Here is a 20,226-nt window from a genome sequence, read left to right as displayed (position 1 = left end):
AAGGGAGAGGTGGAGGCAGAGCGGGAGGATGAACACGCTGGTCAGACAGGTGGGTTAGGAGGTGGGACAGGGGCCGCATCAGGTCCCCAGCTGCACACCCGGGGCAGGAGGCACCAAGGATGGAGTGCAGGTGGAGCCAGGGCTTGCTGTTGTTCATAAGAAAAAATGGGGGGGGGGGCGCCTGGGTGGCTCAGTTGGTTAAGCGACTGCCTTCGGCTCAGGTCATGATCCTGGAGTCCCGGGATCGAGTCCCGCATCGGGCTCCCTGCTCAGCAGGGAGTCTGCTTCTCCCTCTGACCCTCTTCCCTCTCGTGCTATCTCTCATTCTCTCTCTCTCAAATAAATAAGTAAAATCTTAAAAAAAAAAAAGAAAAAATGGGGGAGCCACCAAGTGTGGGAGCGTTAGGGACCCCCTGATGTCTCTCCTGAACTCTTCTGGTACAAAACTGTAAAATCACACTGACATCGACCAAGTAAAAGCGATATGCATAGAGGAAAGCCTGGAAGGACCTCTTGTCAGGGAGGGAGGGAACACAATGGGGAGAAGGTACGCCAGACACTGACTATATATGTAACCGCATGTTCTTAAGCCAGAGAGCAGGTACACAGGTGTTGATAACATTATTCCTATACTGTTTCCTCTGTTGACATGTTTTATTAAGAAAAAAATCCCCATAGGGGAACTTGACAAAGTCTCAACGTTCTGTGGGAGAATGGGATTATCGCAAATGCTACTATCTTCTTTTCACTTCTGGTATTTTCCAAATGTTCTTACATGGAGCAGATATGGAAAAAATAACTAAACCCTTTAAAATAAACTCTTCTTGCTAGGACCATAGTTTTTGTCTTCAGTGGAAATTAAACACAACTGTCTGAGCCACCTCATCCTCAAACCCTTTCCCTCATCAGTTCACAGGCTCAATAAGCCAGCAGCATCCCTCCACACTCTCCCTCCCCACCCGTCAGCCCATGCCTCTCCAAGGCACGGCTTCCAGCCCTCTTAGTTCCTGGAGCCCAGTAATGCTCTAGGTAGAGAGGAAAGATTATTAGGTTTATAATAAGAAGAGGGCTTGAGACTTTACTGGTGTGGGCACTTGACCACTCTAAGTCTTAGTTTCCCTATTTGTAAAATGACCCAAGATTTTTGCGAGGACCCAATGAGATAATACATATAAAGCATTCAGCATTAATTAACAGTGCCTGGAGCATAGGAAGTATTTAATAAATTCATTTTCATCATCACTGATGACTGCCTACTGCTTCCTCTAGGAAGCCTTCTTGACTTGATGAAAGAAATATTTCACTTTGAAGGGGGCACCAAGCTGGCCTTTTCCTCCTGGCAAAAAATCTGGATCCTAGTCTCAGCTCTGTCAGTAGCTATGTGACAATGGGCAAGTTCCTCCCTTTCTGGTTGCCTTAGTTTCCTCATCTACAAAATGGTAGGCTTAGACTTCCTGTTCCAATAGTCTATGCCTAGGGTTACCATATAAACTAGGATGTTTTTGAGAGAGAAAAGGGCAATATCAATAATCATTTCAGGATGACAGCTTTAAGGCAGAACAATCCCTGGCACACTGGGAAGTCCGGTCATTCCACCCTTAACAGATCCACTACCTCCTTGCCCACCAGTATGGTAGGCAAAATAATGCTCCCAAAGATGGCCACTTCCAAATCCCTGGGAACCTGAGGATACATTAGATCACAGGGCAAAAGGAATTAAGGTTGTAGATCAACTGACCTTGAGATGGGTCATCTGGATGATCTGGGTGAGCCCAATGTAATCTCAAGGATCCTACTAAATTAAAGAGGGAAAGAAAAGAGGGAGTGCCAGAGTGACAGAAGGTAAGAAAGGCTTGACCAGTCATTGCTAGCTTTGAAGATGGATCCAAGGAATGCGGGCAGCCTCAAGATGCTAGAAAAGGTAAGAAAATGGATTTTTCTCTAGAGCCTCCAGAAAGGGATACAGACCTGCTGATGCCTTGATTTTAGCCCAGTGAGACCCATTTTGAACTTCTGACATCCGGAACTGTGAGACAATAAATGTGGTGTTCTCAGCCACTAAGTTTGTGGTGATTTGTTATAGCAGCAATATACCTAGTGTGGCTCAGTGGGTCCCTTTGGCTGGTTGTTCCATGAATGCTGTCCTTGGAGCATAAGAGAAGTAATCTAAGCACCAGGAAAGCTGGATTCTAGTCCCCGCTCTGATATTAACTCACCCTGGGCCCTTGAACAGGTCAGGTAACTCCTCTCGGGCCTCGGTTTTCTCTTTAAAGTGGGGGATCACAATCCCTGCCTCATCTGTCTTGGTGGTGGTGGTGGGGGAAGTTTGTCCCACATTCAGTGACTTATTCTATGCTCAGCTCTATGCTGTGGACCACAGCACCAAGATGAACTAGACCTAGCTCAAACCCCATCCCTGCTCTTGAGATGGGTAAAGAGACAGATGTGTAAGCAGGTAATTAAAATACAATGTGATGAACATTGTGAACAATGTGATGAAGAGAGATTATTATGAGTGTACACTGAGAAATATATAGGCCCACCTGCTGGGAGTGGGGGTGGGAGGACGGTCAGGGCAGGCTTCCTAGAAAAGGTGATGCCAGAGCTGGGTCTTAAAGGATGAGAAGGAGAAGCCAGGCAAAGCAGACAAGGATAGGGAAAAAGGAAGAAAGAACAATCTGGACAGAGAAAACAGCAGAGAAGCAAGCCCCCAGAGATGTGAGTCAGCACGGCACGGGGGACAGAGGTACAAGGAGCTTGGTGGTGTTGACTTGGAAAGCCTGAGTGTAAATGGGATGCTATGAGGGAGGATTAAGTGGAATGACGGGTGAAGGCATGATGTGAGCACAAGGTTGCATTATCAGTCTGTGTGTCCCCCAGACTGGTGCTGGGTCAGGAGACGATCTGTAACGAACAATTCCTCTTGACCTGGCTTGAGTGATCTCTTCTGGTTGTCTCATCCTCACATTCCCCCCAGACATGTGCCAAAGGCCTGGGAGCTGCCCCAGCCTACTTGGGCGTGGGGTGGGGGACGGGGCCGTGCAAAATTACAGCCACTGAAAGAGGCCGGCGTGACCTCAGGAGCTGGGTTTCATCATTCTGAAATCATGCTCTGGGCCTTAGTCAGAGGCAAAGAGGTGGGGAGGAAGGGTGGGAAAGCAGAGCGGGTAGCAGCAGGTTTGGGCAAGGTGCCGGGGCTGAAGGAGGAAGCAGCGGGAACCAGCGGGGGGTGAGACTCTTGGATTGTCTCCATCATGCTGTGTGACCTCAGGCCCGATCCTTGCCCATGCTGGGTCTCTCTGGGCAGGATGGGTCCTTGGTGCTGTTCCCAAGGCCTGTCCCCATTGGAGCCTCCTTGTGGGGCTGTGGATGTGGCTCTTTGTGGATGAGTTGGAGCCTGTCCCAGGCCTGTCGGGGTTTGGGGCAGGGCTCCAGCAGTAGGCTGCTCAGTAGCATCCACATTTCCAGCAGAGCCATGCCTTTGTGAAACACAGGGAGCTAACCGGCTTCCATCAGGGCCAAACCTATAGAGATGTCTCTAAGCTTTGGGTTACCTAGCTCACACTACCCAGATGTGCTTCTCATTTGCATTCCGCATCCTTGTCCACTTCTTTAAGCAGTAGCTTCTGGCCGAGGCTGAGTATCTTAATTTGCTAGGGCTACCGTTACTAAACTAAGTACGGCAGACTGACTAGCTCAAACAACAGAAATATCTTTTCTCACAATTCTGGGGGCTAGAAGTCCAAGATCAAAGTGTTGGCTGGGTTGGTTTCTTTTGAGGCATCTCTTTGGTTTGTATGTACATGGCCACCTTCTCGCTGTGGCTTCACGGTCTCTCCTCTCTCTCTGTGTCCTAATCTCCTCATAGAAGACCACCAGTCATATTGGATTAGGCCTACACTGTGATTTCATTTAACTCAGTTAACTCTTTAAAGACCCTATCTCCAAATACAATCACATTCTGAGGTACTGAGGGGTAGGACTTCAACATACGAATTTTGAGGGGGACACAATTCAGCCCATAACACTAGGCTTTGGAACTGCTAGTGGAGCTTTTCTAAATACAGATGTCTGGGCCTGTCTCCTGAGATTCTGAGTGTAAACGCCATGAAGGCGGGCCAGGGGCTTTGCCCCTTGCTGTATGCCTACTGCCTAGAACTGTGCCCAGCACGTGGCATATGCACAAAAATATTTATGGAATGAAAGGATGATTTAATAAGCTTGGGATGGGGCCCACATGTTCGTCATATACAAAGTTCCATAGTTGATCCTGATTCATCTAGGGGTGAAAGCCCCTGAGAGATGATTGGGTTTCATCTTTCCTGTTGCTGAAGGGGAAGCCTGAGGTTCAGTGCTGTCACTTTGGCAGCACATATACTAAGGTTGGAACAATACAGAGATTAGCATGGCCCCTGCCCAAGGATGACACGCTGAGGTTCAGTAAGGAAAAGAAATACCAGGCCCGGCACTCCACAAAGAATGTGGGCTCTCTGGGTCTGCCCCAGCACCTCTCCAGGACGCCCAGGACTAAAGGGAAAAGGGAAGGATGGACCTGATACTGCCTTTTGTACCTCTTTATCTAGCTATTCGTCTACATTCTCTATACTATCCTTTATAATAAACTGGTAAACAGAGCTGCTCTACCAAATTAATTGAACCCGAGGAAGAGGTTGCGGGAACCTCCAATTTATAACCAATTGGTCAGAAGCACAGGTGGGGGCAGTCTTGTAGGACAGACCCCTAACCCATGGCATCTGATACTATCTCCAGGTAAGCAGCATCAGAACTGACTTAATGGCTTGGTGGTGTTGGAAAATACACATTGAACCTGCCTTCAGCACCCTTCACATATGGCCCCTGCCAACCCCCAGCCTTACCCACACTCACCCCTGCCCAGCCTAGGTTTTAGGCCACATGAAATCCAGCACCATTCCCTGATTCTGTCATGCCCCTTACCTTCTCAGTGTGGGCTTTCCGGAATGCCTTTCCCCACCTTCCTGCCTAGGAAATGTCTCCTTGAGCTGCACTGGAGCTCGAGGCCTTCTCTGACTGCCCAGGCTGGGGGTAGAGGGGCCATCTCCTGGGCTTCTAGAGTCCTCCGTGCTGCCCTCATATCCTATGCTGATCACCCTGGGGGGCAAATGCCCATTCTGGTGGAGCACCTGAATGCAGGGCCAAGTTGGTAAGTAGTATCTGTGCCCTGATGCCTTGCACAAGCAAGGCTCTGAGTTCAAGTCCTCAGCGAGGTTTCGGGACTGAAGAGTGTTTGCTCAGGGGAAGAACAAAGGTAGCCAAAGGAGGGATATGAGAAGCTCCAAAACAGGGTCTCATTGCCCGCACATAACCATTAGTAGCTGAACTGGACCTGCTTTTGCAGCTCCTGACCTCACCTTGCCCCCTCCCCCAGCCCTCATGCCCCAGCTCCACTGCCCAGGGAGCATCTCTGAGCAGCCGGTGAGCCCTTCGAACTGGCCAGTGCAGAGCAGAGGCGGGGAAGCAGAATCTTAGCCTCAGGTGAAGACCTCAGGCCGGTAGGCCTGGCCAGGAAGTTCAGAGAGGTGAGAGGGCAGTGGTCCCAAGGAGAAGAGACTGGAAAATACGAGTAATGGGAAAAGAAGGAGAGGAGGTGGGGAGGAAGACAGCGGAGAGGCCAGAGACTCGATTTCTGTTCTCAGCACTGTTGTTCGGCCTCAGAGAAGCTCCCCTGATCTGACCTTTCAGCAAGTTCCTGCCTCTCTGGGCCTCAGGTTCTTCAACTGAAAATGGGGGCAGGCAGGCTGGACTAGATGGTCATTAATGTCTTCTCTAGCCTTGGCCAAGGAGATCTGAAAAGCGTGGCTGCCTTAAAGGTACTATTTGAGAGGACTGTCTCTAGGCTGGCACACAAATCGGGGGCTCACCTCTAGCCAGGCATTGGGGGAACGTGTCTCTGGGCCTGAAAAGAACTGGAAGCAGCCACCCCATGCCTCCTGCTCTGGACTTGGCCCACAGTTCTGGCAGGCCCAGTGCGGCCCTGAGCTCTAATGAGGCTGGCCACCTGGGGAGCCATAGAAACTCAGCCTGGCCTATTTTGTGGTGAAGCCAGGGTCACTTCTCTGCCTAACCCTGAGGTGATGCTCCTGAATGTGACCTGGGGGCTGGCAGCACCCTTCATGGGCCCCCTGGGACTCTAAGGAGTACATCTGGTTGGGCGGGGACTGAAGGAAGCTCCAAGCTGCAGGGGCCCAGGGACCAGGTCGTGGGCCATGTGGACAACCTTTGTTGGCCCCACACCCCCTGGGTCCCGCTCCCAGGACAGGGCCTGCTGTCCTGGGCCCTTGCCGGCAACTATTCCCTGAGCTGTGATTTCTGATTCAATTGGTGAAGACAGGCCTCCTGGGATGAGCCAGTTGGCCCCTCTCTGTTATTTGCTTCTCAAAGTTGGAAAAACTACGTTGTGCACCTGGCAGTATTTGCTGCTGCTGGTTTTTCTTTTTTTAAGAAACAGAAAGTAACCCCTGTACTTACTGCAACCAAATCCATTTTATTGGCCTTCTGCATCTCCCACTGCAATAATAATAACCCGTTACATTTGATGAGTCTTTTACAGTTCACAAAGCACTTTCTTATGCATTCTCCCTTTTGGTCCATGCAACGGTTTTGGGAAAGAGGGCTGGGATTATTATCCCTGATTACAGGTGAAGAAAGAGCCTCAGACAGGAAGATCAGCTGCCCAAGATCACACAGCAAGACGGAGCTAAAGCAAAGAACCTCGTCCCCTGACTCAAGTCTTCGATTCTTTCCCCAGCACCACATACCCCTCACGCCACTTGAATGCCCAGGGTCTCAGACACCGTCTTCCAGAAACAAGGGCAGAGGGCTTAGCTGTCCCCACCCCTGCTCTTATTTCTGAACTTCTTCCCTTGTGAAATTAACTATTACCCACCTCGCCCAACCTGTCACCTTCAAGTCAAGGACTCTCACATCTGTGCTCTCCCCTGGGACCTGAGAGTTTCAGATCCTACCCTGCCTCTCCTGGTCTCTTTCATGTTCCCACCTGCCCCTTATTCATCCAGCTTAGAAAACTCAGCTTTACCGTAGTTTCATGTCTCCTTCACTTTCTAAATCCAATTGGCATGGGTATTTTACTTAATTATTAATTCATTCATGCATCCAGGAAGTACTAATATATGCTAAACTTTATAGTCTATTCTGCATCCCGTTGTTACATTATACTTAGTCTTGTGTGTCTGGCTTCTATCCTTTAGTATAATGTTTATTGGGTTCATCCGTGTCGTAGCATATATCAATACTTTGTCCTTTTTATGGCTGAATAATATTCCATTGTACAGATATACCACTTTTATTTAACTGTTCATCAGTTGATGGATACTTGAGTTGTTTCTACTTTTTGGCTATTATGAATAATGCTGCTATGAAAATTTGTGTACACGTTTTTATGTGGATGTATGCTTTATTTCCTTGGGGTATAAACCTAGGAGTAGAATTTCTGGGTCATATGGTAACTATAAACTGCCAAAAGCCTTCCAAAATGGTTGCGCCGTTTTATATTCCCACCAGCAAGGTATGAGGTTCCAACATATCCATGTCCTCACAATACCTCACTGACATATGGTATTGTCAATCTTCTTTATTATAGCCTTCCAGCGGGCATGAAGTGGTTTCTCAATGTAATTTTCATTTGAATTTCTCTAATGACTAATGATGCTGAACATTTTTTCATATGTTTTTTTTTTGCACATTTGTACGTTTTCTCTGGAGAAATGTCTGTTCTGATCCTCTGCCTGTTTTTCAGTTGGATTATTGTCTTTTTACTGTTGAGTTGTAAAAGTTCTTTATGTAGTCTGGATACAATTCCCTTATCACATAAACGATTTGCAAATATTTTCTCCCATTTGGTAGGAGGTCTTTTCATTTCCTGAGGGTGTCCTTTAAAGTCCAATTTACCTACCTTTCCTTTTGTCACTTATGCTTTTGGTGTTTAAGAAGGCCTGGTCTAATTCACAATCACAAAGATTTACCTCTGTCTTCTTTAAATAGTTTTATAGCTTTAGTTATTACATTTAGGTCTATGGTCCATTTTGAGTTAAACATTTTTATTAAAAGATTTTTTTTGATTGTGGTAAAATATCCATAACATAAAGTGTACCATCCTAACCATTTTAAAGTGTGCCGTTCAGTAGTGTTAAGTACATTCATGTTGTGCAACCAGTCTCCAGAACTTTTCATCTTGTGAAACCGAAACTCTGTACTCAACCAAAGAATTCCCCTTTCCCCCTACCTCTAGCCCCTGTTGAGTTAATTTTTATGTACAATGTAAGAAAGAGGCCTACCTTCATTCCTTTGCATGTGGATATCTAGTTGTTCCAGCACCATTTGTGGAAAAGATTATTCTTTTCCCATGAATTGTCTTGGCACCCTTGCCAAACATCAACTGACCATAAATATAAGGGTTTAGTTCTGGACTATCAATTCTGTTCCACTATCTATACGTCTGTCCTTATGCCAGTATCAGACCTTCCTGATTACTGTATCTTTGTAGTAAGTTTTTTTTTTTTAAAGATTTTATTTATTTATTTGAGAGAGAGAGAGCACAAGAAGGGGTAGGGTCAGAGGGAGAAGCAGATTCCTTGCCGAGCAGGGAGCCCGATGTGGGACTCAATCCCAGGACTCCGGGATCATGACCTGAGCCTAAGGCAGTCGCTTCACCAACTGAGCCACCCAGGCGCCCTGTAGTAAGTTTTTTAAAAAGATTGATTTATTTGAGAGAGAGAGAGAGAGAGAGCACATGCACGTGGGGGTGGGGGAGGGGCAGAGGGAGAGAAAGAATCTCAAGCAGACTCCCTGGTGAGCATGGAGCTCCACACAGGGCTGGATCCCACAACCCTGAGATCATGACCTGAGCTGAAATCAAGAGCTGGACACTCAATCAGTTGAGTCACTCAGGTGCCCCTCTTTGTAGTTAAAAAAAAAAAGCCAGCTTGGATTTTTTTTTAATAATATTTTTTAAAGACTTTATTTATTTGAGAGAGAGACAGAGCACACAAGCAGGGGGAGCGGCAGAGGGAGAGGGAGAAGCAGACTCCCCACCAAGCAGGGAGCCCAACATGGGGCTCAATCCCAGCACCCTGGGATCACGACCTGAGCTGAAGGCAGATGCTTGACTGACTGACCCACCCAGGCACCCTGCCAGCTTGGATTCTGATAGAGATCGCATTAAATCTGTAGATCAATGTAGGGAGTATTGCCATCTTAACAATATTAAGTTTTTTGATTCATGAACATGGAACATCTATTTATTTAGGTCTTCTTTCTTTCAACAATATCTTGTGGGTTTTAGAATATAAGTTTTGCATGTCTTTTGTTAAATTTATTCCTGTTCTTTGTGATACTATTCCAAATGAATTTTTCTAATTTCATTCTTTTTTAAAGATTTTATTTATTTGAGAGAGAGAGAGCAAGAGCATAAGCATGGTGGAGGGGCAGAGGGAAAAGCAGATTCCCTGCTGAGCAGGGAGCCCAATGTGGGGCTTGATCCCAGGACCCTGGGATCATGACCTGATCTGAAGGCAGATACTTAACCAACTGAGCCACCCAGGCGCCCCTAATTTTCTTTTTAGATTGTTCATTGCCAGTCTGTGGAATATAATTGGTTTTTGTATATTGATCTTTATCCTGAAATCTTGCCAAACTTGTTTATTAGGTCTATTTTATTATTATTTATTATTATTATTTATTAGGTCTTGTTTATTAGGTTTTTTAGTGGATTCCTTAGGATTTTTTACATAGGAGATCATGTTACGTGAATATAGAGCTTATTTTACTTCTTCCTTTCCTTGTGTCTCTTTTATTGCTTTTTCTTGCCTAATTGCCTTAGCTAGAACTTCCAGCACAATGTTAGGCAGAAGTGGTGAGAATAAGACATCCTTGTCTTATTCTTGCCCGTATAGAAAAAGCTTTCAGTCTTTCACCATTAAGTGTGATGTTAGCTGTGGGTTTTCATAGATACCTTTTATCAAGTTGAGGAAGTTCCCTTCTATTCTTTTTTTAGTTTTTTAAATCAAGAAACAGTGTTGGACTTTGTCAAATGCTTTTTCTGACTCTGTGAGATGATCATGTGGTTTATGTCTCTTATTGATAAGGTATGTTACATTAACTGATTTTCAAATGTTAAACGAATCTTACATTCTCACTTGGTCAGAGCGAATAATCCTTTTTGTATGTTGCTGGATTCAGTTTGGTAGTATTTTGTTGAGGAATTTTGCATCTGTATTCATGAGAGATAGTTGTAGTTTTCTTGTGATGTCTGTCTGGTTTCTAGTGTCAAAGTAACAATGACCTCACAGAATGAGTTGAGAAGTGTTTTCTAATTTTTGAAAGAGTTTGTGAAGTATTAGCATTAAATCTTCTTTAAATGTTTGGTAGAGTTCATTCCTTTTTATTGCTGAATTGTATTCTATTATATGGATATCAATTTGTTTATCCATTACCTGTTGATATCTGGGTTGTTTCCAGTTTTGAAATAAAGCTGCCATGGACATTAGTGTATAAATCTTTCTATGGACATATGTTTTCATTTTCTTGGGTAAATACTTAAAAGTGGAATTGCTGGGTCATTTGGTAGGTGCATGTTAACTTTATGAGAAAGTTCCAGATTAATTTTCAAAGTAGTTGCATCACTACACTTTACACTCCCACCAGCATTGTATTTTGCTCACTCCGCTATCCTTACCACATTAGACATGACCGGTCTTTTTGATTTTAGCCATTCTAGTGGGCATGTTGTGATATCTCAATATTTTAATTTACATTATGCTGATGAATAATGATATTAAACACATGTTCATATCTTTTGCCCATTTTTTTAAATTGCATTTTAGTTGGGTCTTACTATTGAGCTGTAGGTGTTATGTACATATTCTAGATAGAAGTCCTTTGCCAAACATACATAAAGAATATTTAGTTTCCTACTCATTTTCTTAATGGTGTCTTTTGAGACGCAGAAGCTTTAAACTTTAAGTTTTGGTGAATTCCATTTTATTGATTTTTCTTTTATGATTATTGCCTTCTGGGTTCTAAGAAATCTTTGCCTATCCAAAGATCATGAAAATAATCTTCCAGAAAAATTTTCATAGCCAATTCTTTTTAGCACTGTGTGTTGAACATACTTTTCTTTCCACATTAAATTGTTTTTGCTTTTTGGGTAAAATCAGTTAAACACTATTTCTAGACTTACCATTCTGTCCCATTGACCTATCTTTCCCATCTTTATGCCAGTACCACAATGTCTTAATTACTGTAGCATTTTTGTAAGCCTAGAAATCAGGGAATGTAAATTCACCTCTATTTTATTTCAAGACTGCTTATTCTAGATCTTTTATATTTCCATATAAATTTTAGAACCAACTTGTCAGTTTCTAAAAAAGTATGACTAGAAATTTGGTATTGCTTTGAATCTATTGATCAGTTTGAGGAAAACTGACAAGTTAACAATACTGTGTTCTCCCAACCTATGAGCATGGTATATTTTTCCATTAATTCTGAGTTTCTTTAATTTCTCTCTTCAGTATTTTGTAGTTTTTAGTGTAGAGGTCCTGCACATATTTTGTTATATTTTAATGTTTTCCAATGCTATTTTTTTTAAAGATTTTATTTATTTGACAGAGAGACAGTGAGAGAGGGAACACAAGCAGGGGGAGTGGGAGAGGGAGAAGCAGGCCTCCCATGAGCAGGGAGCCCGATGTTGGTCTCGATCCCAGGACCCTGGGACCACGACCTGAGCTGAAGGGAGATGCTTAACGAATGAGCTACCCAGGCGCCCTATTTTCAATGCTATTATAGATAGTATTAATTTTAAAAAATTTTCCAATTGTTTATTGCTAGTATATGTAAATACAATTGATCCTTATATGTTGACCTGATATTCTGTCACTTTACTAAATTCATGTATTGCCTCAAGTCAGGTGTTTTTTTTTTTGGAGATTTCTTAAATTTTTCTATTTATTTGATCATGCTCTTTGAAAATAAAAGTTTACTTCTTTTTTTATTTGAACGTCTTTTAGTTACTTTTCTTAATTGGCTAGAACCTCCAAGAATATAATACTGAGTGAATTGATGATAGCGGATATCATTGCCTTACTCCTAAACTTAGTGGGAAAGTGTTCAATATTTCACTATAAAGTATCATTTAGCCATAGAATTTTTATAGATCCAGCTTTACAGACTGAAGATGTTTGTTCTATTTCTAGTTTGGGGACAGTTTTTTTTCTTTTTATCAAGAATAGGTGTTAAGGGGTGCCTGGTGACTCAGCTCTTGATCTTGGGCCCATGAGTTTGAGCCCCACATTGGGTATAGAGATTAAATAAACTTAAGAAAATAATAGGTATTAAATTTTATAAAAATACAAATGGTTATCTTCCATGTGTACTTAAAAAGCACAAGCGTTCTGCAGTTATTGAGTGTCCTGTTTTGCAAACGTCAATCAAGTCAAATTGGTTAAGGTCTTTTAAATTATTGTTTTCAGTGCTTTTTTCCCCAAATATGGGTCATAGTTTCCCATTTCTTTGCATATCTCATTTTTTGGTTTTGTTAGATATGTTCTAGCAATTCTGAAATCGGATATTTTCTCCCTACAGGCTGTTGGTTGCTTAGTAACTTGCCTGGACTAGATCTGTGGAACCTGTAATGTGCAGTCACTGGTCCTTCTTATTTTTTTTTCTTTAATTCCTGTCTTTATGTTTACATCTTGCTTCCTTGCCTCTGTATCTGCATTGCTAAGTAGTCAGCCAGTGATTGGTCAGAGGATGTGCTCAAATACATTGAGCCCATAAGACTTAACACATTCTCCAATGGCTCCGTGATAAATCTAATGTGTGTGTTAGAGAGTACATTCAAAATTCAGGCAGTTTACAAGTCTGCGACAGCTTTTACTTTCTGTTGAGCACTATTGCATTCCTCCACCTGTCTGCGTGGCCTCAAGTTCTACCAGGAATATGTGGCTAGCCAGAGCACTCTGCTCTCCTGCTCATGTATGTGCTTTGTCAGAAATATGTGGAAACTTATCAAGACCCACTATGACTGTATCATTCCTTGTAAAACCCTCCAAAATTTCTGTTCTCTTGCTTGCCCCAACCAGGACCTCAACCTCAAGAACCTCAAGCTAGCTGAGTTGTTGGCCTTCCTTGTTTTTTGTTGCGTTTTGTCACTGAGATTGCTACTGTTTCTTTCAATGCCCCTGGGCATGGGGTTTTTCAAATCAAGTAAGCACCTTCCCAAGGCAAAGATGTAGTTTTCCATGACTTGCCTCTCTATGTAGAACAATTACTGTGGTAGCTGAGCTAGGGTGGTAGTGTGGGGGAAAGGGTTAGGGGCAGCCACGGCTAAGACGTCAGGGACTGCCACTGTTTTTGACAAAGGTTCAGTAGTTTTTCATGAATAAATGTTTTTCAATTTGTTGTAAGCCTTTGGTCACTTTTGTTTTTGACAATTTTGTACAGTTTTAATGTTTTGGGTTTTTGATTTTTGGTATTTTTTAAAGAGGATTTTTTTGAGCTCCTTACTCTGTCATTCCAGAAATCCTGCCTCCATCATTCTATGTCCATCTAAATTGTGGATCTTTCTACTTCTTTTTTCAGTTCTGCTAGTTTTTAATTTATGTGTGAATAAAGCTGCCCTAAACATCCAGGAACAGGTTTTTGTGTAGACATAAGATTTTTGTGTGAACATAAGTTTTCACCTCATTTGGGTAAATATCAAAGAGCACAACTGCAGGCGCCTGGGTGGCTCAGTCAGTTGAGCGTCTGCCTTAGGCTGAGGTCATGATCCCAGGGTCCTGGGATTGAGTCCCACGTTGGGCTCCCTGCTCAGTGGAGAGTATGCTTTTCTCTCTCCCTCTGCCTGCCTCTCTGCCTGCTTGTGCTTCTCTCTCTCTGTCAAATAAATAAAATCTTTAAAAAGAAAAGCGCAATTGCTGGATCATATGGTAAGACTGTTTAGTTTTGTAAGAAACTGCTTATCTTCCAAAGTGACTGTACCATTGTGCATTCCCACTAGCAATGAATGAAAGTTCCTAATGCTCCACATCCTTGCCAGCATTTGGTGTTGTCAGTGTTTTGGATTTTGACCTTTCTAATATGTGTATAGTGGTATCTCATTGTTATTTTAATCTATAATTCCCTAATGACAAATGATGTAGAACATCTTTTCAAATGTTTATTTGTCATGTGTATTATCTTCTTTGGCGAGATATCTGTTTAAGTATTTTTCCCATTTTTAAAAAATTTGGTTGTTTCCTTGGTGAGTTTTAAGAGTTCTTCATATATTTTGAATAATAGTCATATCAGATTTATCTGTTGCAAATGTTTTCTCTGAGTCTGTGACTTCTCTCATTCTAAGTATCTTTCACAGAGCAAAAGCTTTCAATCTTAATGAAGTCTATCTTACCAATTCTTTCTTTCATTGTGTTTTTGATGTTTTGATGTTAAAAAGTAATTACCATACCCAAGGTCATCTAGGTTTTCTCCTATGTTATCTTCTAGGAGTTTTATAGTTTTGTGTTTCATATTTAGGTCTATGATCCATCTTGAATTAATTTTTTGTGAAGGGTAGAAGGTCTGTGTCTAGATTTTCTCCCATGTGAATGTCCAGTTGTTCCATCACCATTTGTTGAAAAGACTATTTCTGCTCCATTGTACTGCATGTCTTCCTCTGTCAATAATCAATTGACTATATTTATATGGGTCTACTTTGCAGCTAGCTCTCTGTGCTGTTCCATTGATCTATTCTTTCACCAACATCACACTGTCTTGATTACCATAGCTTTATAGTAAGTCTTCAAGTCAGGTAGTGACTCTGAACTTTGTTCTCCTTCAATATTGTGTCAGCTATTCTGGAGATCTTCTACCTCTCCATACGGACTTTAGAATTTAGAATTGGTTTGTCCATGTTCACAAAATAACTTGCTGGGATTGTGACTGTGATTGCAGATCAAGCAGTGAATTAAAAAAAAAAAAAGATTTGAGAGAGAGAGAGTGAGTGTGGGGACGGGCAGAGGGAGAGGGAGACAAGCAGATTCCCTGAGTGGGGAGCCCAGCTTGGCGCTCCATCCCAGGACTCTGAGATCATGACCTGAGCTGAAATCGAGAGTCAGAGGCTTAACTGACTGAGCCACCCAGGTGCCCCCAAGCAGTGAATTTTTCTTTTTTTTTTTTTTTTAAGATTTTATTTATTTATTTGAGAGAGAGAATGAGAGAGAGAGAGAGTACATGAGAGGGGGGAGGGTCAGAGGGAGAAGCAGACTCCCTGCCGAGCAGGGAGCCCGATGCGGGACTCGATCCCGGGACTCCAGGATCATGACCTAAGCCGAAGGCAGTCGCTTAACCAACTGAGCCACCCAGGCGTCCCCCAAGCAGTGAATTTTTCAAAAATTATTATATTTTTCAATTCTATCATTTCTATTTGATTCTTTTTTGATAATTTTTGGTTCCCTGTTGAGATTCCTTATTTTTCCTCATTATGTTTATACTTTTCTCTAAAGACTTGAACATGTTTATAACTAATTTAAGCTCATTGTCTGTTAATTCCAAATATTGTCACGTATGGATCTGTTTCTACTACATTATTCTTCTGATTATGAGTCACATTTTTCTGCTTCTTTGTACGTCTATTAATATTTTATTTTGTGCTGGACACTATGGATGCTACACTGTTGGGTGTGGATTTTGTTGTCTTCCTTAATGAGGTGTTGAGTTTTGCTCTGGCAGGCAGATAACTTAGTTGTGGATGAACCTGATCCTTTTGAGGCCAGTTTTAAAGCTCGTTAGGGTACACCTAGAGTAGCCTTTACTCTAGGGCTAGATTAGCCCTACCCTTAAGGCTTGGAATTTCTGAGAGCTCTACTGGATGCTTGGAGTACTCAATGAGATCTCCACATTCTGGCTAGTTATAACTCAAACATATCTCAGTTTTCCACATACAGTGGTAGTTGTTTAGCTCAGTACTTGTTCTCTGCTTGGCCTTATGGATTATCTACCTATCCATGTGTAGGGGATACCTATGCATATTTCTGGAGCTCCTTTTCTATACCAGCTTCATTCTCTCTGAAACCCTGCCCTGCAAATATCAGCTGCCTCAGTAATCCTGACCTCTGATTTGTTTCCTCATTCTAACAAATCCCTGCATCGGGATCTAGAAAATGCCTCCAAACTGGGTGATAATGAGGCACATCCATTTGTTTTATTTCTATTGGGAATCATATTCCTACTCTTGTCTGTTGTCCAACATCTGAAAACAATTATTTCATATGTTGCATCCAATTTTACAGTTGTTTGTGGCAGAAGAGCTAATTTAGTATCTGGATGATCCTCTATCATTTTTTAACTGTGTGATCTTGGGCAAGTCACTTAACCTCTCTTAGCCTCATTTTCTTCATGCCAAAATCAGGCTAATAATAGCTACTTCAAAATATTGTTATTAAGGTGAAAAGAAATAATGTATGTAAATTCCTGATAGTGTCTGCACTTTCACAGAAGCTCCACAAATGATTGCTGTATATTACTGTGGTTATGGTATAATGTGTTAAAATCTGTATTGGGCAGAGATGATTGAAAAGGCTAGCAGGGAAGCAACACAGACAAGTGAAGAATCATACCTGAAGCCACAAGGTCTCACCATTACACACAGCAAAAAATTCAGCAGCAGTGGCATAGTCTGTAGGATTTGGATTGTCCTAACCAGCTACTGACATGCCTGGCTAAAGATGGTGTTCTTGGAGCCAAGGACCTGGTGAAGGCATTGTCACAAGAAATGAAAGTGAGAGCATCAAGCAGTAGGGAGGCAGTGGGATCTAGTGGAAAGAATACACAGGCTTTGGAGTCAGGCCTTGATTTCAGTCCCAGATGTGTTATTTGACTTTAGGTAGGCCACATAATCTCATCTATAGAATTGGGGATAGTATATACCTTGCAGGGTTGTTCTGAAAATAAGAGATATTATATGTAAAGTCTCTAGCATACAGCTGACACGTAATAACTACTATTAGCTCTATCATCTGACTATATCACTTCCTTGCCTAATAACTTTCCTTGGTTTCTTGTTTCTCTTACAAAAAAATCCAAATTCCCTTAGAAGGCCTTAGAAGACCCTCCTTGGCCCGACTCCCTTTGACCTCTTCAGCCTTGAATCTTGGTACTCTGTGTTCCCTTGACTTTGCTTAAGCCACGACAAACTACTTTCTTAATCTATCCAGGCCTTTATATTGCCTTTATCTCTGTATGAAATATTATTCCCATCTTCCACTTGGCTTACCAATTTAGACACCACTTTATTCATTCTTTTGTGGATTCATTCATCATATAGCAGGTACTGGGATACAGCAATGAATAAGATACATATAGCCCTGTCCTCATTGAATTTACCCTGTATCCTTACTATATCCACCAAGGCTAGAGATGGGGGTCCCCTGCTACACACTTTAATGGTACCCTGTACTTCTCCTCTCCTACCCCTTCTATTAGTATTCTGTAATTGCTTATAACTTGTAGTTAACCATCATCAGACTGGAAATTCTGTGGGGACCTGAACCATGTTGTCCTAATCTTCATCTCCATTGCCTGGCACATTAGATATTTGAATGAATAGCAAATTACTGTTGACTCAGCTTGGCTCTGAAACATTCTCAGAGCACCTACTCTGTGCAAGGCACTGTAGGGAGCTAAAGATACGGGCCCATCACACCAGCCCAGGTGTAGGTAACAACCACCAAGATCTCTGACTCTTAGGTCTGCGTCCCCACTTGCTGAGCTAACAAAGCCCATGCTGATACTCTCTTGATTCTGCTGGTAGTCATAACTCACCGTTGCTCTTCCCACCAACTCAGCTTCTGCTGGAAAAGAGTTTCTTCTTTCTAGGTGCTTTTACGAGTTCTTTCAGCTTTAGAGACCCTACTTATGTCCCCAGAAACCACACCAAGTTCTGAACTTGCAGCAACTGCACACACAAGAGTGCCTCCTGTCAGTGAATGACCAGACTCCACGGGAGGTACTTTCTGACCTCCTCCTAGGTCTCTGGGAGTTTTCTGCTTCCCTTGGGTACTGTCTCTATAGCTTCATCTTCTTCCCCCAATTAATATTGTGAAAGCCTACTTGTATTTCCTGTCTCCAACTGGAAACTCAGCTTTATTTAGCTTTTCTTAAGAAATCAGATTGGCTTGAAGCAGTTAGAAAGTCATTCTCATATACTGATGATGAGCATCAAAATTGGTACAACCTTGGGAGGGCAAATTAGGCAGTATGTGTCAAGAGTTCCTTAAGAATTTATATCCTTTGACACAGTAATCCTATTACTAGGAATCCTTCCTAAGGACAATTAAAAATGCATCGAAGATTTGGTTGTAGTTACCCAAAATGCAAGCAGGAGAAACTGCTCAGGAGAAATTTGTCTCTATCAGACTTGCTTAAAAGTTGCTTATGAGGCATTCAATTTTCAGATGAGAGTTATTATTTCAAGATATTTAGGTCTAAAATTTAGCCATTTGGAGGATTTGAGAGGGGGAAAAAAGCTCGCAATCCTATAAATGTGGCAGAGTATTGAGAGAAGTGGACAAAATTTCAAAGGTTAAGCTCCACCTCTGATTTGCAAGATGGCCTAACCTCTCTTTCTTCATCTACAAAATGGAGTAATATCTGCCCTATCTGCACTGGACAGGCATGTAAGGAGGGGATCCAACTTTCCCTTTTGTATGAACTAGTGAGCTCTCCATAATAATAGGAACTGTCTTTATTGGCTTCCCTTTGCCTTTAGAATGACAAAATCCTTACCACAGCCACAAAGTTCCGAATAGTCTGGCCCAGCCTACCTCTCTAGCCTCATCTTGGGCACAACCTCCCTGTTGCTCACTGTTCCAGCCACACTTCTCCCCTGGGCCTTCACATAAGCCCTTCCCTCTGCCTGAAATCCCGTAATCCTTTCCCCTGGCCAACTCCTATTGATCTGTAGAATCTGAGCTTAAATGTCACCTTCATCAGTCCATCTTCCCAGACTACCCCCAGCATGGGTAGGTTCTATTAATTATATCCTCTCACAGTGCCCTCTGCAGATCCTTTGAAAGGCTTATCACAACGGTCCTTAAATACATGTTTACCCCATTATTTACTTGGTTGCCTCTCCCTTTCAAAACTCCATGAGGACAGGTTCTGTTTCTGACTTGTTCATGACTATATTTTCAGGGCTTGGCAGAGTGCCCGGCACAGACACCCGAAGTAATTTGTTAAATGAGTGAATCCTTATTATCTTAGAGCGCTAGAAACAGAGATCTAATGCCTTCATTTTACAGCTGACAAAAATAAGGCCCAGAGAAGATAAATGACTTTTCCAGAATCACATGGCCACTAAGTAGACAAGGTAGTTTTAGAGTTCACCCATTCATTCAATAAATTTTTTCTTAAATCTCTGTTTCAGAACACAAATGGCATTTTCTTTTTAAAAGATTTTATTTACTTATTTGTCATAGAGACAGAGAGAGAGAGAGAGAGAGAGCACAAGCATGGGGAGCGGCAGGCAGAGGGACAGGGAGAAACAGACTCCCTGCCTAGCAGGGAGACCGACATGGGGCTCGATCCCAGGACACTGGGATCATGACCTGAGCCACCCAGGCGTCCCAATAAATATATTTAAGACTTATTTATTTGAGAGACAGCGAGCAAGCGAGCGCATGGGGGGGGGGGTGGCGGGCAGAGGGAGAGAGAGACAGAAAAAAAAAAAACTCAAGCCGACCCCCTGCTGAGCACGGAGCCAGAGCAGAGCTTGATCCCATGACCCAAGATCACGACCTGAGCCAAAACCGAGAGTTGAACGCTCAACCAACTGCGCCACCCTGGCACCCCTCAATAAATATTTTCTAGGAACCTACTATGTTCTAGGCACTGTCCTAGGTGCTGGAGTTAGAATGATAGCCAAGACAGCCCCTGACTTCCTGAGATTTGCATCGTGGTAGAGGAAATGGCCAATAAGCAGATGAACAAATAGCACTTATCACTATTTCAGACATTATAAATCTACAAAGAATGAGGTGCTCTGAAGACAAAATCACATAACCAGTGAGGACTCAAACCCATGTTTTCTGCTTCAAAGTGCAGGGTTCTTTCCACTACACCACGCTGCTTGCCCTGAGTAAACAAACAAAACCATAATTTATGAGGCTCCTTCAGCTGCCTGTGTGTGTGCTTGGT

General features: G+C 42.8%; 1 non-coding gene across 1 annotated transcript; it reads left to right on the top strand.

Moving 5' to 3' along the window:
• Positions 1 to 4,351: 4,351 nt before the first annotated feature.
• LOC114218829 (U6 spliceosomal RNA) lies at positions 4,352 to 4,458 on the top strand. Its single transcript, XR_003611251.1, has one exon. It is a non-coding gene; the product is annotated as a U6 spliceosomal RNA (small nuclear RNA).
• Positions 4,459 to 20,226: the final 15,768 nt, after the last annotated feature.

This window comes from Eumetopias jubatus, unplaced genomic scaffold, assembly GCF_037043125.1.
Source record: "Eumetopias jubatus isolate StellerSeaLion01/CBP00866 unplaced genomic scaffold, mEumJub1_p1.0 scaffold_13, whole genome shotgun sequence".
NCBI classification, from domain to species: Eukaryota; Metazoa; Chordata; class Mammalia; order Carnivora; family Otariidae; genus Eumetopias; species Eumetopias jubatus.
This window is presented reverse-complemented; position numbering and strand designations above follow the sequence as displayed.